Genomic DNA, 15,713 nt, shown 5'->3' on the forward strand with positions numbered 1-15,713 from the left:
TGGCCTCATAGCCTGTGATCAAATTCAGAGAGAGCTATGCAATCCCTTTATGAAAAACTTGAGTGGGGGCATTTAAACATGTTTCTTCCTCATATGCTTTGAGCAGAATTTCAGAGAAGCTAATAAACTTGGTTGGTAGAGGCTTTAATCAGCAATGGATTTGGACAGTCCAAGGCAATAGCATTTCCAAATGTTATAGCCTGGGATGGCCTGAGATTTGATGAACAAGAATAGAGGTCAACCACAAACAGTGAGGGGTGAGTGGTTAGTCCTGAATGGCTATCAGTCCTTGCCACCAGCTCTTGGGAAGACCATGGGCTCCCAGGCCTTGGTATTAACACAGCTGCCTTTCTTTGCTGTTATTATCAGCTCTTATGGAATGCTTGCTTGGAGTCCAATCATACTTAGGTATTAAAGGGAGGAGTCAGAAAGTCTCTCTGCACTCTAGGACACGGGATTCTAGAAAGAAAACTTCATATTCTGGGAATATGACTTCTCGTGAAAACCACCCAACTTTTGGATTAAACAAAAGGGAAAATGTTTTGGTTTTTGTAAACAAAAAAATTCCAAGTCTGTCTGCTTCAGGTAAGGTTTGATCCAGCAGATTATAGGATAGCACCAAGGGGCCTCTCGGTATTGGTTTCCTCATCAGCTTCTGTACAATAAAACCTCCCCCTCCCAATAGCTCTAAACACTTCCTTTCATGAATGCCAATGTTTCTGATATCAAAAGCTTTGTATCTATACATAATTGTCAACTACATAGCCAGAACTAGGTCATTATTCCTGTGGTAGGGGTAAAGTCATATGTTGATGGACTTAGGACAGTTAGTGTCCAAACTTGGTGCTGCATGTGGGATAAATCCCACCCAAGCTTCGCGACCAAGAATGGAAAGGAGTCCTTCATCAAAAGAAGTTTGGAGTATTATTTTACCAAAAAATTGAAGATGGCTGCAGGGTGCAGAAATGAAAACATGCCCACTTTAGCCTGAAAGTATCTAGTCCTGGGAAGATAGTTCCTCACCATAACCTTTCTCATCTCAGGTTTCCTGGTGGATCTTAGCATCTTTTATCTTTTCTCTGCCATCTTTTACCAAAATTTTTGCAGAGTTCAGATGTTGAGGTACCTTAATTTTCTTAGAGAAAATTAGAGGAGATTAATGAGGCTGACAAAGAGCTGCTGTCCTGATGCACAGCTTGTGGGGGCCACCATTTTGGAAGAACCACAGGAGCCAGTGTTCCTTCTCTCACGAGTGATAAATCTACAAGATGCTCTTTGGAATGGGGCTTGCCTTGAACAAGACCAGCCATGCCTTCATTAGATATTTATAATGTTCCTAGGCTTGCAGAACCTGGGCAAACAGGTCAGCAAGATTTCTTTACTTTGATCGCAGAAGAGTTTCCACAGAAGCTTGGTCCATGTCTTGTAGAACTGTCTGCCATTCCCCAGCGTTCAGGGGCAGCCTTGCAGCGATCATAGTCAGAGAGTGGCACTGTCGACAGGCACGAATGGATCCCTTAATTTCATGGTTTAAAAATACGTTGGTTGACCTTAGTGTAATTCCAATATTTCAGTCATTTACATGTCATGACTCAGTACTCATTCATTAAATATAATGCTTTTCGAATGAAGAACGGAGATGAAAAATTTTCTTAATGATGACAAGTGATATAATTTACTTTTATTTCTGTCATATCATGGTGCCCATGAGCCTGGCCACGGCTGAGGGTCTGCCTGTGGCGCCATGGTGAGCTCCTTTTAGCAAAAGGCTCCACTGGATGCATCACTTGAGCCAATACTGGTCACGTGTGTCTGAGTCATCCCCCACGTGGATCCTTGGTCCTGTTCGGTTTGAGCTCTTTGGCTCCATCAAAGGACCTTCCCAATAAAGTTATACTTTCTAGAAGTAGGAGGTCTGACTGGAGTAGGGGAGGGAAGGTGATGGGGAGGGGGATGGATGCTGTTGAAAATATTGGATTATGCTGCCCAGAAGGGAACTGGGCAGAGGACTGGAGTGAATCTGATGATGGTCAAGATCCTATTTTCCTCAGTAGCGCCACCTCCTGGCCTGGCTGCATTGGATGTTGTTCACAGATGAAGTTCATAGCTCTTCAGAGTTTGGGATGTTGATAACTGGTGCTGTGCTTCCAATGGGAGCTTTCTGAATTTAGAAAGTCTCCTTGGTGGAGTTGGTATTTTGTAATCCCCTCACAGATGAAAATCTCATTTTGAAAACTGAAAAACAACTACCTCCCAAATAGTGCTTCCAGAGCCTAGGACTCAGGAACGCTCTGGAATAACCAGAGGTCCTACTCTCAGGATTCACTCGGCCAAGCCCCGATCATCCACTTTGGTTGGTTTCTTTTGCAGTGGTTCATTGAGACTTCACAGGGATTGCTTTATTCTACGTTAATCTGTAAGGACACTAAGACCATTACGATTTATTGGTGCAGAGCTTGTAGAGGGTGGGAGGAGCTGAAATCTACACATTAGGCTCTAAACTCCTTAGGATGTTTTAACATTTTTTTTTTTAAAGAATAGGCATATTTATTTATTTTTGGCTGCACTGAGTCTTCAGTGCAGCTCGAAGGCTCTATGTTGGGTTGTCTGGGCTTCTCTCTAGTTGTGGCACGCGGGTTCAGTAGTTCTGGGGCCCTGCTTTAGTTACCTCTCAGCAGGTGGGGTCTTAGTCGCCCATCCAGGGATCAGACCTGTGTCCCCTACATTTCAAGGTGAATTCTTAACCACTGGACTGCTAGGGAAGGCCCTGTTTTAAGTTTTAACAAGACACTTTTTAAAAAGAACCACCGTTTACATTGGGCTTCCCTGGTGGCTCAGATGGTAAAGAATCCGCCTGCAAAACAGGACACCTGGGTTCGATCCCTGGGTCAGGAAGATCCCCTGGAGAGGGGCATGACAACCCTCTCCAGTATTCTTGCCTGGAGAATCCCATGGACAGAGGAGCCTGGCTGGCTGCGGTCCATAGGGTCGCAAAGAGTCGGCCACAGTTGAGTGACTAAGCACAGCACGCCGCTGTTTACATTTACCACCCTTCCAATGCAGTCGAATGGCGTGCAGCCCTGGGCCTGCAGCTGGCCCTGGCTTAGAACCCTTGAGGCAACCGTGGCAGCAAACATCAATTATTACTCAACTCAAAGAAAGCCCAGTGCCACTAGGCATCTAGTGCTAAAGAGAGCTTTCCCCAAACTCTCAGAGGCCAGATGGCATTGTTCCTCCTTGGGCTGGGTCCAAGCACGGTTCTGGGGCAATTTAGAAATGGAAATGGATATAGCCAGACTGCAGTGAGTAATAGCCCAAGGAGCCCTGGGTTGGGGGTTGGACCTTTTGTCTTGGCATCCAGACTTTTTGTCTGAACCCTTTCCCCCAGCTATGTCAGTTTTTTCTGTCTGTAAAATCTGTACCATCTGGGGCTGCAGCGCGTGGCCTAGGATGCTGAGCCAGCCACTGCTTCGCCTCACGTCCACCATCAGCTTCAGCAGGATGAAGCTGTTGCTGTGCATCGCGCTGCTCACCTACGTGGCCTCTGTTTGGGGCAACTTGGTTAACATGAGGTCCATCCAGGAAAACGGGGAGCTCAGAATTGACAGCAGGATTGAAGAGATCATTGAACCACTGAGGGAGAAAATCAGAGATTTGGAAAAGAGCTTCACCCAGAAATACCCGCCAATAAAATTTTTATCAGGAAAGGACCGTAAAAGAATTTTGGTAACCGGGGCTGTGGGCCTTGTGGGTTCCCGCCTCATGGACAAGCTAATGATGGATGGTCATGAAGTGACCGGGGTAGACAACTTCTTCAGGGGCAGGAAGAGGAACGTGGAGCACTGGATTGGCCACGAGAACTTTGAGCTGATCAACCACGACGTGGTGGAGCCTCTGTACATCGAAGTGGACCAGATCTACCACCTGGCCTCTCCTGCCTCCCCTCCCAACTACATGTACAACCTTATCAAAACACTGAAGACCAACACCATCGAGACACTGAACATGCTGGGGCTGGCAAAGCGAGTTGGGGCCCATCTACTCCTGGCCTCCACCTCAGAGGTGTATGGAGACCCTGGACTGGGGTCACGTGAATCCCACAGGACCCTGAGCCTACTACAACGAAGGGAAGCGAGTTGCCGAGACCATGTGCTATGCCTGCATGAAGCAGGAGGGCGTGGAGGTGCGCATGGCCACGATCTTCAACACCTTCGGGCCCCGAACACACATGAACGATGGCTGGGTGGTCAGCAGCTTCATCCTGCAGGCGCTGCAGGGGAAGCCGCTCACGGTGTATGGATCTGGATTGCAGACGAGGGCCTTCCAGTGCGTCAGTGACCTGGTGAACGGCCTCGTGGCGCTCATGAATAGCAACGTCAGCAGCCCCATCAACCTGGGGAACCCGGAAGAACATACCATCCTAGAATTTGCTCAGCTCATCAAAAACCTCGTTGGCAGTGGGAGTGAAATTCAGTTTCTTTCTGAAGCCCAGGACTACCCCCAGAGAAGGAAACCAGACATCAAGAAAGCGAAGCTGATGCTGGGGTGGGAGCCAGTGGTCCTGCTGGAGGAAGGGTTAAACAAAGCCATCCTCTGTTTCTGGAAAGAACTCGAGTACCAGGAATAACCAGTACATCCCCAAACCAAAGCTGGCAAGGATAAAAAAAGGACGGACATGCCATAACTGAAAACCTCATCTTTCGGGACCATAGATGCCCTATTTCACACTTGACAGGATGTTTTTTTTTTTTTTTTTTTAAAGAAAGACTAACTAAAACAGGTGTCATGAAGAAAAATCTGGAATTCATACTGATACTTGCTTGAAGAAATGGATGTGCCTAAAAACTCCCCTAAAAAAACTGCAGATTTTGCCTTGCACTTTAAAAAATTTTTTTATGTAAAATAGCATCGATGCATCTCTGCATATTTTCAAGTTTTTTTTATCTTACTGTGAGAGCCTATGTCGTGACTGTCGTCGACAGTTTTATTTACTGGTTTCTTTGTGAAGCTGGAAAGGAACATGAAATGAGGTGAAAATGCCGATTTATTTATGAAGTGGGTACTTATAAATGAGACGTTATTCTATGCATGGAGGAGAAAAAGCAGACCAGGAGTAATGTCAGGTGGGTGGCATACTGCATTAATTCTCAGGCAGAGAAAAGAATTCTGCTTGAGAGTTTGTGATGTTTCTTCTAAGGCAGAGTTTTTCCAAGGTCTAGTTTTTAGTTGCAAACTTGACAGAAATGTTTCTGTTAGTTATCATGATTAAGGATATTTGAAATCACTACTGTGTCATGCTGCATATGGGGATGGGGTGGGTGGGACGAAGTTAATATTCTTGGTTAACAGTGGTTAAACATACTATTTTAATAAAATATTTTAAAAAATCTACACCATCTGTATAAAGGTGCAGATGGTCTCAGATGGCTGTTATTGTCCCACTAGTCTGTAATTATTTTTTAAAAAATTTAATATATAATTTTTTATTTTATTTTATTTTTGTCTGTGCCGGGTCTTCATTGCTGTTTGTGCTTTTCTCTAGTTGCAGTGAGTGGGGGCTACTCTCTAGTGGTGGTGCAAGGGCTTCTCATTGCGGTGGCTTCTCTTGTTGTGGAGCACGGGCTCTAGGCGCTTGGGCTTCAGAAGTTGCAGCTCATGGGCTCTAGAACACAGGCTCAATAGTTGTGGCACATGGGCTTAGTTGCTCTGTGGTATATGGGATCTTCCCAGATCAGGGATTGAACCGGTGTCTCCTGCATTGGCAGACGGATTCTTTACCACTGAGCCACCAGGGAAGCTGGAGATTTTCTTTGTTTTGACTGTTATTTGGGATGTCTGGAAAGTGGGCTGTGTCCAGGCCTGCAAGCATTAGGAGGCAGGTGGGTATATGTGAGACTATGAAGGTTTTGTCTCTTCATGGAGTTTCCACGGGGTGGACACTGCAGCACGAGGCATCTTAGCAAATCTGAGTGGACGCAGCGAGGATTCCCTTGCCCAGCTCCGTGTAGGCAAAGGGATTTGATCTGGGCCCTTCATGGTGCTAGAAACTAATGGACACGTATTTTATGTTTACCTGAAGATGGACATGATTGGCACCAGAGGGTGATGGGGAGGGAAGCAAAGACACAAAGAAAACAGCCCATTCCCGCCTCTGTCCTGAGACCCCAGTCTCTCAGGACACTGCTATCTTTGTAAGCTCCAGGGCAGAGCCTTCCCCTCTGTGTTGTGGGGAGGGGTCTGTCTGCAGGGGAGTGAGAGAGAGAGGCCTCTCCCCTTCTAAATGCAATGCCCTCCGGCCATCCCGGGTCCAGAATGACCAGGCAACACTCAGTTGAACTTGGGACTTGGAGGCTCTGAAAGGTCAGCTAGTTTCCTGGCAGGTAGGCCTCCAGGAAGAGCTTGCTGGCGAATTGCTCCCCAGATCTGGGGTTTGGGGTCTCCTCTTATCCTCTGCACTTAGTATTGGCCTTCTTCCTGGACCACAGAGCTTACAGCAGAGCTGAGAGGAGGTGCTGGGACTGTCCTGGGCTGTTATCTAAGTAGCCAGAACTCCCGCTGTGTCCGTGGGCTCCCAGGGTCCGTGCTGGTGGTCATGACAGGGCTCCTCTGGCCCCCATCATCCAGCGGGAAGCTGGAAGCCCAGTCAAAGGGCTTAGGGAGCTGGGACCTTCCTGGTCTTCATTTTAGCCTCAAAAGTGAAAAATGTACAGATGATTTTGTTTTCCTCCTGTCAACACTCTTGTTTTCTAGGGCCCAAAACCTAGGCAGCAGTACCCAGTAGTCCCTCGAGTACAGACTTGGGAGTTTGGGGCCCAGCAGGAGACAGATGGCACACTTAAAGGGTGCAAATTAGAGGATTTTAATGAGAGGACAATTTGTAAAGGAGCAGGTGGGACTTAGGAGTCTGTGGGTGTGGGAGTGGGGAAGTCCAGACCTGAGTGTTGGGGGACAGAGCATCCTGGAGCCCACAAACAGAGAGGAGCAGAGAGGTCACCAGTAAGGAGCATCCCAGCCAGGAGAGAGCTGGGAGAATGAGTGGCCCCACTTTTTCTATCCCTCTTGCTCTCTTCTGGGGGCTCCCACTGGCTGAATTGACAGGAAGCCCGTGACGTGGTCTTATAAGGACAGCCTCCCTGTGTGGGGAGAGGACCCTCAAGTTTATCTATATAAACTCCAAGCCTACAGCTGACTTGGGCAAATCACTTCCCTTCCATGTGTCTCAGCTTCCTTATTTGTAAAACAGGGAAAAATAGTGGCTCCCATCTAATAGTTGTGAAAAGTAAATGAGAGATTCATCTGTAGCATTTTTCTAGATTCCACAGATGAACCTGTTTTCAGGATGGGAACAGAGATGCAGACGTGTAGAACGGACATTCAGACAAGGAGTGGGGTGGGGTAAGGGGAGGGTGGGATGAAACGGGTGATTAGGATTGGCATATATACTCGACCATGTGTAAAATGCAAAGCTAGTGGGAAGCTGCTGTAAAGCACAGGGAGCTCAGCTCGGTGCTCTGTGATGACCTAGAGGGCTGGGATGGGGGAGGTTAGAGGGAGGTGCAAGAGGGAGCGGATATATGTACACATGTAGTTGATGCACTTCGTGGTGCAGCAGAAACTAATTGTTGTAAAGCAATTATACTCCAATAACAACAACAAAGTAAATGAGAGGATGTGGCAGATTGCTGAGCTATCGTTGCAGGGTGTTTAGGAGGACCAAGTTCTGTGGCATATGCTGTGTTAATAGAGTCCTGGCGTTATGTGAGACAGCCAGTGAGGGGCATGGTCTGAGTCAGGCAGCTTGAAAGCTGAGGGCTTCTCTTGGCATCTGCCCTTCTCCGTCTGGCCTGGGAAGCGGCTGTGAAGGTGAGTGTGATGATGGTGACTTGTCACAGAGGCGTGAGCCATGTGTGCAATTCAGGGGCCCCATCTGAAGACCCGTTGGTGTCATGGGCAGTTGAGGGGCAGTGGCTCCTATAGGTCTGTGTTAGGTGAGCAAGGGATTTAGAAGCCACTCAGCTGCAGGGAACGAGAGGCCTTCTGAACCCACATGAGTGGCCTTTAGCTCTCTTTCTGCTTCTTGTGAGTGAGTGTGGAGCAGTTTGCAGGACAATCCCCAGCTCTCATACTGGCCCCAGGGAGCAGAGCCATCCAAGGTTTGGGCGCTCGGACGCAGAGTCCAGTCCTCTCTTCAGGAAGAAAGTACCACTACATATGGGAGGTGGAGTCTCTCTCAGCCAGGCAGGCTCGTGTCTACCTTGGGAGCTGGGAGTTAGAAACTCCCAAAGCCACTGGGAAGTGAGCTGGCTGAGTTTGTCTGGGTACCAACTGCACCCCTTATTTATGTTTCCCTGAAAAACAACCAGGGTGTTTTGATGATTTCTAAAGAGTTTAAAAACAATATACGTAATTGCTCTGAGTAATTTCAGAGCTCATTAATGTAATAAATCTCTGGAGAGAAATATTCTTAGTTAACGATCAGCATAAAATCAGAGTCTCTCAGAGTAGACTTTCCATCATTCCGCAGAGGAGACAGAACAGTGGACATAGTTGACGGAGGAGGCCTGTCTCTCCAAAGCCGGCTCATGAGTAGGTTTTGTGATCTTGAAGTTTTGGAATTCCAGCTTGGTGGCTTTTGTTTAGAAATGAGAGAATTGCCCATCAGCACTGTGCAGCTCCCGAGAGCCCTTACTGAGCGCTTTAGGGAACTTACAGCTGCCCTTAGTGTTAGTCTAGTTGCTCAGTCGTGTCCGATTCTTTGTGACTTCATGAACTGTAGCCCACCAGGCTCCTCTGTCTATGGAATTCTCCAGGCAAGAATACCAGAGTGGGTTGCCATTCCCTTTTCCGGGGGATATTCCTGACCCAGGGACCGAACCCGGGCCTCCTGCACTGCAGGCAGATTCTTTACCATCTCAGCCACCAGCTGCCGTACGTACTCCTAAGCCAAAGCAGAATTCCTGAAACTCCCAGTGCATTCCTCTCTCACTCTGCTGCAAGGCAGTAAAGGTAGCTTCAGCTGCTCAGTTAGGCCAGCCAAACACCTACGGCCACCCCTGACAGATCAATTGCAGAAGTGGCCCAAGTCCTCAGCCTTTGCTGTCTATCTTCAGGGTGCTGCTGTTTCTGCTTGCTCCCATCAAAGGGTGTTAACAAATAAGATAGAAGCAGAGGCATGAAGATGTTTTTCGACAGGACTCGTCCACACTTCTGCCTTGGCCTTCCTCATTAGGCCATGCTTGGGCTAGGCTGCTGCAGGAGGAGAGCCGGGTGGCCTAGTTGCCCAGCCAATAGCTAACCAACCTCCAGATGTCAGAGTGAGCATTGTTAAGACCAGAAGAACCATCCCGCCAAGCTCAGCCTAAATTACTTAGTTCTGATTTGTCAGGTAATTAAATGTTTACTGTCTGAAGCCCCTGAGTTTGGGGGTTTTCATACAGCATCACTGTGGCAGACTGCAGCACCATGCTTGACTCTTCTCTCCTCTGCAAAACCCCCACCTCCTGCCCCATACAGGCATCCTACTCTCCAAGCTCATCCCTATTATGCCCATGTCTCTCCACCTCCCCTTGTACCTGAGCATCAGTCAACTTGCATCTACTCTTTCCCATTCAGAGTCTCTTTGCTTATTGGGGCCGAGGTGGTCTTTTTGGCAACAGAGCATCCTTCCCACCTGCCCAAATCCTTACAGTGACTTTTGATTCATTTAAAAGAAAACATCTCCCCTTGACCATGCCCTGCAAGTTCTCATGTGGTGGACAACTGTCTCTATTCCAGCTACAGGATCTTCCTCCTGTACTTTGAACACACAACTCTCCATCCTGCCCCAGGGCCCTTTTACCTGCTCATGTCCCTGCCTGGAGGTGGCTGGCTGCCTTGTCCTTATCTTTGGTGTCTCTGTCCAACTGTGTCCCCCTGAGAGGCCTGGGTGGGCTGCTCCCTCCACCAGCACATTTGGTTCTTAGCTCATCCTTCTGATCGAAGCCATGAGCTCAGACTGGCAGGAACTCCAGGAGGATGCTCTGAATAACTGGGATAAAAATCCATCTCACAGCGATGCATGGGGAGGAAAGCCATGAGTGGCATTCTGGGCTGGGAGCAGAGTGTTCTCTGGGGCAACTGGGGCAGTTGGCCCACTCCGGGCACCTGGCTGGTCAGGGTTTGGGGTGGGGAGGCTGCTCCTACAACCTGGTGAGAGATTTGGGGCTCAAGTCTTGGCCAGGGTTTGGATTTTTTTTTTTTTTTTTTAACATATCAGTCTGAAATTCCCCTCTGCTCTAGACTGAATACTGTGTGTCTCAGGTCCACCTTCCTGGCGCCCCTCTGGGACCCAGGCCACGCAGCATAAGGAGGGTCCTATGGACTCCACTCTGACGAGTTCCCCCTCCTGGCCTGATGACTGGGCTGTGTGGCCGAAGGTGCCTTCACCACCTCGTGGGTGGGGAGCAGGAGTCCACAGCAGCAGTAGGATGACCTTGCACCCTGAAGTCAGTACCACCTAAGCCATGTCATCCTGGCATGCTGCTGTGAAACTGGGCGACCCAGCTTTAAAGACAGCAGATGGGTTATAAACGCCTTTGTCTCATTCCTTCACTGCTCGTTGGAAGGCTGGCTTCCTTCAGAGGAAAACCCTCTTTTTGTGGTGGGGGCGGGGTTATGGGCTCTGAGTGGCATCAGGGTGGTGGAGGCTGGGATGAACACAGCAGGGGAGTGGGGTAGGGGGTGAGTGCCTGGAGGCTGAGCCCTGCCTTCGCCCTTCCCCCAGGGCATCATGAGAAGGACAAGGGCTTCTGGACCATCGGGGCTCTAGTCTTGACTGCACATATGAATACTAGCAAGTTTAGAGTGGTGGTTCTCAAATGGTGTCATTTGGCAGCCCCCACCAGAACCTCACCCCCAAGGGACATTTGACATTGTCTGGAGATGTTTGGAGAAGGCAATGGCAACCCACTCCAGTACTCTTGCCTGTGAAATGCCATGGATGGAGGAGCCTGGTAGGCTACAGTCCATGGGGTCGCAAGGAGTTGGACATGACTGAGCGACTTCACTTTCACTTTTCACTTTCATGCATTGGGGAAGGAAATGGCAACCCACTCCAGTGTTCTTGCCTGGAGAATCCCAGGGACGGGGGAGCCTGGTGGGCTGCCGTCTGTGAGGTTGCACAGAGTCGGACACGACTGACACGACTTAGCAGCAGCAGCAGGAGATGTTTTTGATTGTCACAACTGGGAGATGAATGCCTCCGGCGTTGGGAGGGCAGAGGCTGGGGATGCTGCCTAAGTAGCTACAATGCACAGAGCAGCTCCACACAGCGAAGAATTACCTGAGCCAAAGAGTCCATGGGACCAGGGTCGACAAAACCTGCTTTAAACTTTCCCAGGTGCATTTTCATCATGAGCTTCTGACATGCACATAGCTACAACTTAAGCACAACTTACGTCTGACTCTAAATACACAGACCATAGAAACACCCCTTTTAAAACCAACCAACTGGGGCTTCCTGGTGGTTCAGTGGCTAAGACTCAGAGCTCCCAATACAGGGGGCACAGGTTCAGTCCTCAGTCAGGGACCAAATCCCACATGCCACAACTAACGAGGCTGTAACTAAGACCTGGTGCAGCCAAATAAATAAAGATTTAAAAAAGAGATAGCATCTGGAGCCTCTGCAGTTTTAAAGAGCAACAACAAAACCCCTCAAAACAAAGCAAAAAGAAAGAAAAATAAGAAATCAAACATGGGATGGTTCTAATAGTTCCACTCTGCACCTACTTGGTGAGAGTCATCCCAGGATGAGCTTTCCGGGGGGGATAGAGGAAAAGCTTTATCAGAAGTCCAAGGTCTTGTTCAACTTGTCCAAGAAGAATTTGGATGAGGAACGCAAAGAAAGAAAGAAAAAAACCCACTGAGGCTGAGGCACAAAGAGAAAAATGAAGCAGTTTATTGAGGCAAAAGTAAGGGTGAGGTCCTTGTGAGCAAGTGTTTTTTCATCTCTTTTTTATCTTATTTTTAGCCCTTTGAATGGGTGGGACCTTTTTGATTAGGGGTGAGATATTCACTGAGAGGAGGGGAGAGGTGTGGCCTGGATGGAACCAGGTCGCCTCATCTCCTGGCTCTCTGCTCCCTTCTCCTGAAGTCACTGCACACGCGCTGCTCTAAAAGCTGTTTTCCCTCAAAATCTCCTTTACTAGTGGAGCCCCATGCATGGAAGGTTGTGCAGGGTCATCAGCAACCTGTGCCTTTCTACTGTGCCTTCTCCATGGTTTTCATGGTCCGAGTTTCTTTTCTTTTTAAAAAAAAAATTATTTATTTTTAATTGAAGGATGATTGCTTTATTGTACTGTGTCAAACATCAACATGAATCAGCCAGAATCCCACATCAGCCACGTGACATATAGATATGTCCTCTCCCTCTTGAACCCCTCTTCGACCTCCCCCCCATCCCCCACTTCTAGGTTGTCACAGAGCCTGGGTTTGAGTTCCCTGAGTCATACAGCAGATTCCCACTGGTTGTCTATTTTACCTATGGTCATGTAAGTTTCCATGTCACTCTCTCCATACATCCCACACTCCTTGCCTCCCCACCTCTACTCTGTCCATAAGTCTGTTCTCTTTGTCTGTGTCTCATGGTCAGTTTCTTGTTCAGCTGCTGCCACGTTTCTGTTTTAGATGCCATTCTTCCATTCCTCAGGGCCTCATTAAGTGCAAGACAAGGAGGCGGCTTTGCCTTCTGCCTGATGCCTATGCCTGAGGAGGTTATCTTGGGCCCCGCCCTGTCTTTCCTGCCTCAGGAGATGGAGGTCTGAATGTGCAGTGCCCTTGCAGGGCCTTGGGTCCCCCATCCCTCTTAGAGCCATCCCTGGGCACACGTAGTGAGGTCCTAGTGGTTAGAAACATTCATAGTTCACATAATATGGTTCCTGTAGTCATATCAACTGTGTCACTGGGTACTCCAAAAAGAAGAGATTCATCCCAAGGCTGGAGGGACACCCACCTGGGAGGCTCTGATTGAGAAGTGGGAGCTACTCTGCATCCCAGGGAATCCCCAGGGGCTTCCAGTTCAACAATGACCCCATCAGGGACTTCAGAGTTGTAGCCCATCCACTTGAACCCATTTAAGGGACTGGTCCACCAGCCAAGGCGGGGGGTGGGCCTGGGCAGGCTTGGGTAGGAATGGGGCCCAGAGACTTGGATGTGGCCCAGGAGGGAGATTGCTGGTGCTCACCTGGTGAGGACTGCTTTGTCCTCAAGGGCCTGCAAGCTTGGTTCTGCCTCAAGGATTTCAGGTTCTCATGCATCAGCAGTAGCAGCCGTTTTGCTGGTAGAGGAGTGCTCCCAGACTCCTACCCACCTGTTCCCCATCATCTTCAGGGTGTTCCTGAGCTCAGAGGCACAGGACCCAGCTCAGTTACCTCCCTTTGCTTTTCCTCTGTTCCTGGTGTCCCTAGGTGCTGCTGTACGGCTGCTGGAGTGGATGCGCTGTCTCCCTGTGAGACAAGTTACACCTGTGCATGGAAGGTGAGGGGTGGAGACATGTGAGCATCCTCACCCTCCCCAGCTCCTGGAGCGGGAAGGGCGTCTGATCTCACCACAGAACCCAAGAGAAGAGGGACTGCCACCTGTTTCGTCTCCCTCTCCCCGGAGCCGTTCTCAGACACCTACAGAATGACGGCAAGATGCATGGGGTGGAGGCAGGCCTGGGCCCTGGGCCCCTTTGCTGCATACAGTGCTGCAATGCTTGCACCTGGACATATCTCTCCTCCAGCTACAAAATACAAAGAAGCTGCATGGGGCTAAAAATAACTGTGTGCATGTGTGTATGTGCAGTTGGGGCAAATTCTAGACCCCCAAATACAAAGAGACCAAAGAACCCCAACTGCCACTTTGGAAGAGCTGAGAGCAAACACAGAGTACTGCTCATACCCCCTGAACATGACACCTAAAGCCACCCCTCCAGCCTGACCTCTGGACACACCCCTACCCTCACCCTGTATAAGGAACCAGTTTGCCCATCCTCGGGAGCTATTTGTTCTCGCTCCTCCTGCTGCAGCAGGGGCCCCAATAAAGCCTTGCTTGAATTTCTTATCTGGCCTCTAGTCAACAGAACTGGACATGGAACAACAGACTGGTTCCAAATAGGAAAAGGAGTACGTCAAGGCTGTATATTGTCACCCTACTTATTTAACTTATATGCAGAGTACATCATGAGAAATGCTGGGCTGGAAGAAACACAAGCTGGGATCAAGATTGCTGGGAGAAATATCAATAACCTCAGATATGCGGATGACACCACCCTTATGGCAGAAAGTGAAGAAGAACTAAAAAGCCTCTTGATGAAAGTGAAAGAGGAGAGTGAAAAAGTTGGCTTAAAGCTCAACGTTCAGAAAACTAAGATCATGGCATCCGGTCCCATTACTTCATGGCAAATAGATGGGGAAACAGTGGAAACAGTGTCAGACTTTATTTTTTTGGGCTCCGAAATCACTGTTGATGGTGATTGCAGCCATGAAATTAAAAGACACTTACTCCTTGGAAGGAAGGTTATGGCCAACCTAGATAGCATATTTAAAAGCAGAGACATTACTTTGCCAACAAAAGTCCGTCTAGTCAAGGCTGTGGTTTTTCCAGTGGTCATGTATGGATGTGAGAGTTGGACGGTGAAGAAAGCTGAGCACCACAGAATTGATGCTTTTGAACTGTGGTGTTGGAGAAGCCTCTTGAGAGTCCCTTGGACTGCAAGGAGATCCAATCAATCCATCCTAAAGGAGATCAATCCTGGGTGTTCATTGGAAGGACTGATGTTGAAGCTGAAACTCCAATACTTTGGGCACCTCATGCGAAGAGTTGACTCATTGGAAAAGACCCTAATGCTGGGTAGGATTGGGGGCAGGAGGAGAAGGGGACGACAGAGGATGAGATGGTTGGATGGCATCACCGACTCAATGGACATGGGTTTGGGTGGACTCTGGGAGTTGGTGATGGACAGAGGGGCCTGGTGTGCTGCAATTCATGGGGTCGCAAAGAGTCGGACACGACTGAGCGACTGAACTGACTCAATTTCTATTGATTGGGGAAGGCCAAGAACCCTGATCCATAACAGGGTGAAGCAGACATGGTTCTAGTGAGGTCTTCTAACAAAATTCCCACAAGACTCCTTTACGAATATTTTAGCGCTGTATGAGAAGGAAAGACTTCCACCACTGCCTGCGGTTCTAGTAGGTAGCAACCGGATACTATTGACTATTAAGTTATTACCAAGGCAGGAAAGGAAAAGGAGGAGGGGATAGCCTGGAGTAAGCGTTAAGTTCAGGGTTACATGGAATTAAGCTCAGGGTTACATGGAATATGCCGTCCAGATTTGCCCCAGATCCTGGTCCACAATAACCACAGTGGATACTGAGACAGTTTTTTTTTTTTTTTTTTTTTTAACAAACAGCTTGCAGTCGTGTTGATGCGGGTGGTGTAATGAAAGTTGGAAACACCAGAGTGATTTGAAGAGCGTGTTTGTATTTTATTTGGTTTTCTGCTTGGAGCCAGTGAACGCTCTCTCCCTGACAGGACTGGTTAGCTCCCTCAAAGGCAGAGAGCGGGGTGGGGGCGGGGGGATGCCTGTCCTGGCAGCCTGTGAGTGATCCGTGCAACCGGGAAGTGTGTTTCTTGACTTTATTTGCTGCAAACTTACTCTCTTCTCTTGCAAGTCTAGAGAAAACACCCTAACC

General features: G+C 48.7%; 1 long non-coding RNA gene and 1 pseudogene across 1 annotated transcript in view; both read left to right on the forward strand.

The window, feature by feature from the left end:
• Nucleotides 1-15,480, forward strand: part of LOC145512155 (uncharacterized) — a 31,311-nt gene extending 15,831 nt beyond the window's left edge. Inside the window, exons 2-3 of the long non-coding RNA XR_014058335.1 lie at nucleotides 13,443-15,209; nucleotides 15,431-15,480. This is a non-coding gene — a long non-coding RNA (uncharacterized LOC145512155). The remainder of the gene's footprint in view (nucleotides 1-13,442; nucleotides 15,210-15,430) is intronic.
• On the forward strand, nucleotides 3,451-4,688 carry LOC145515018 (UDP-glucuronic acid decarboxylase 1 pseudogene; annotated as a pseudogene).
• Nucleotides 15,481-15,713: the final 233 nt, after the last annotated feature.

Source organism: Giraffa tippelskirchi, chromosome 7 (genome assembly GCF_054371585.1).
Source record: "Giraffa tippelskirchi isolate mGirTip1 chromosome 7, T2T-mGirTip1v1.2.pri, whole genome shotgun sequence".
In the NCBI taxonomy this organism is placed as follows: Eukaryota; Metazoa; Chordata; class Mammalia; order Artiodactyla; family Giraffidae; genus Giraffa; species Giraffa tippelskirchi.